The sequence below is a fragment of the Terrapene carolina genome, unplaced genomic scaffold (assembly GCF_002925995.2).
Source record: "Terrapene carolina triunguis isolate 2854851 unplaced genomic scaffold, T_m_triunguis-2.0 Scaffold113, whole genome shotgun sequence".
Classification (NCBI taxonomy): domain Eukaryota; kingdom Metazoa; phylum Chordata; order Testudines; family Emydidae; genus Terrapene; species Terrapene triunguis.
In genome coordinates this window covers 25,291,234-25,293,698 of record NW_020664464.1, presented here as the reverse complement: position 1 = coordinate 25,293,698, position 2,465 = coordinate 25,291,234, and the positions used below count along the sequence as shown (strand labels likewise).

Below are 2,465 nucleotides of genomic sequence, written 5' to 3'. Positions count from 1 at the left end.
AATTGGTCAGTGTACACAACAGTAGTGGAAATTAGAACTAGAACAATGTCAGCTTTCCATAATGACTTTTTTGTTATTTAAGTAATATTAGCCTATTTATGACCATCTCAGTGGCACCATTGAGAATTTTCACTGTTTATCAGGAGAAACGTGCTTCATATTGAAGTACATTTCCCATGGTTTTTTTTGGAAGGAGTCCTGCCAACAAGAATTTCAGTCAAGTATTTGTGCTTCAGGTTATTATTATTAAACTATAAAATATTGTTTCCTGCAGCATGTCATTGATTGCTAGCTGGGTTACACCTTGTCCTTTGGAATTTTGTTAAGGCGTGGTGATAAATCGCAATCTGACTTCATGCAGTATTTGTACTGCTATGCAGTGACATGGCCAGTTGAAAGAAAGGAAGAGATTTGCCAACTATGCCTCAAACTGAGCACAAAGGCTAACAGTAATTCATTACCACAGGGTTAGCAGAATTGTAGACATTAGTCAACAATTTCCTTCCTGCCATTTAGGGTAAAGGGTTAAAGTTCAAGTGTAACATGGAAAACCTAGCTTTGTAAGAGAAGATGCATGGGGCTTACAGTTAATTCTTCCCTTTTTTGCTTCACTTTGTAAATTAATTTAGGCGCAAATCTTGTGGCTAAATTCTGCCCTTGGATGTGTGCACATCTCCCACTGATTACAGTGGAAATTATATAAGACCTTTAGTGTATATAAGTAAGTAATGTGTCTTTTGCAAGAAGGGTCCCATCTTGGTAAGACCCATTTACATAGTATGAGCCACACAGTATTTCTAATCTGAATATTACACCCCCAAACTTGCTACTTTTAACTTGGCCACCATTGTAACACCTGTGTCACAAAAGGAGTGACTTCCATACTCTAGTACTGTACATTTCAGTGCCTGGATAAATAAATGTTTCTGTACAATCCTCTTCACTACATTCCTTTTACATGTATCATCTATTGTTGCTTTAGAACTTCTGTCTCGAATAGCATCATATGTTGCATTAGACTGGCTAGCAAAAAGTTTATTTTGTATTTGTTGAAAGAATTGTGTAGAAAATGCTAAGCAAAAAGCAAATCTAGGCTTTTTGCAGTTTTATAACATCAAATCAGCAAGATCCTCACTAATTCAGAAATTGTGTGGATCATAGGAGGATTATAATATGAGCCTGTAAACCAGAGAAGCTTACTTTATTACTAACTATTACCATCGTTATTAATGCAGCTCTACAGGGGTGTATGGCACTTTACAGACATACAAAGCCAAAACCACTGCGATGGTGGGCATAAAACCTAAATATCACAAGTAGCAAATGAACAACAAAACACTATAGTAGGTGCATAGAGAAGGAGAGAACACCCACAAAAACACAGTATTGTTCTTGGGAGAATATTGTTCTGTAAAGGCATATACGTTGCTACACACACAATATTAAAGTTGCAATGTCTAGCACTCAAATGTTTGGGCATTTCCTAAGTAAGATTGGCCTTAGAATCATAGAATATCAGGGTTGGAAGGGACCTCAGGAGGTCATCTAGTCCACCACCCTGCTCAAAGGGGGACCAATCCCCAGATAGATTTTTGCCCTAGATCCCTAAATGGCCCCCTCAAGGATTGAACTCATAACCCTGCTCAAACCACTGAGCTATCCCTCCCCTCCAAAAATATGGAACGCTTCATGAATTTGCGTGTCATCCTTTCACAGGGGCCATGCTAATCTTCTCTGTATCGTTCCAATTTTAGTATATGTGCTGCCGAAGCAAGCACTGCCTATGTAGGAGTTGGAAGGTGTGTCATCCTGAAATCCCTTGCCTCATTCATGAAGTAAAAGGATGATCTCATGGTTACAGTTGAATGACACACTGGAGAACTTGATCCTCTCTCTATTTCTGCCACAAAATTTCTATGTGATGCTAGACAAGTCACTTAACCCAAACTTTTCACAGGTGGTTGTTGTATCCTTGGGGGCAGTAGTTTTAGGAAGAAATCACTTGAGACACAAAGAGCTGTGAACCTTAAAAGCAGCCATTTATTTCTATGCACTGAACTAACCAAAACCAGCCAAAACTGGCTGGGCTATCCCCTAATAATCTAACTCAGTTGCCATAGCAACAACAAGGTGCTATTACCACGACAACCAAATACACAACATATTCCTCCCCCCTAAATAAGAACATCCCCTAAATAAAACAAACACTAAACTAGAGAAGGAGGGTAGACTGCCTCCATTCCGAGCTAAACCCCGGGGATTATTTTGCCCCATAACCATGGGTTCGCCCTAGCTAAAGATCCAGCCATTGAGGAGATCTTCTGTCTCTAGGTGGATTACGGTGAACTTCTGGTGTTGTTGCACCCGGAAGTACCTTGGGCACAGGCCTGACAACGGGCTCAGGGTTTGTAGCGCGAATGGGTGAGGAGGTGGTATCAGCTCGTTCCGGGCAAGGGGGTATCTCA

General features: G+C 40.4%; 1 non-coding gene across 1 annotated transcript; it reads right to left on the bottom strand.

The window, feature by feature from the left end:
* Positions 1-1,671: 1,671 nt before the first annotated feature.
* On the bottom strand, positions 1,672-1,778 carry LOC112117115. Its single transcript, XR_002908946.1, has one exon. It is a non-coding gene; the product is annotated as a U6 spliceosomal RNA (small nuclear RNA).
* Positions 1,779-2,465: the final 687 nt, after the last annotated feature.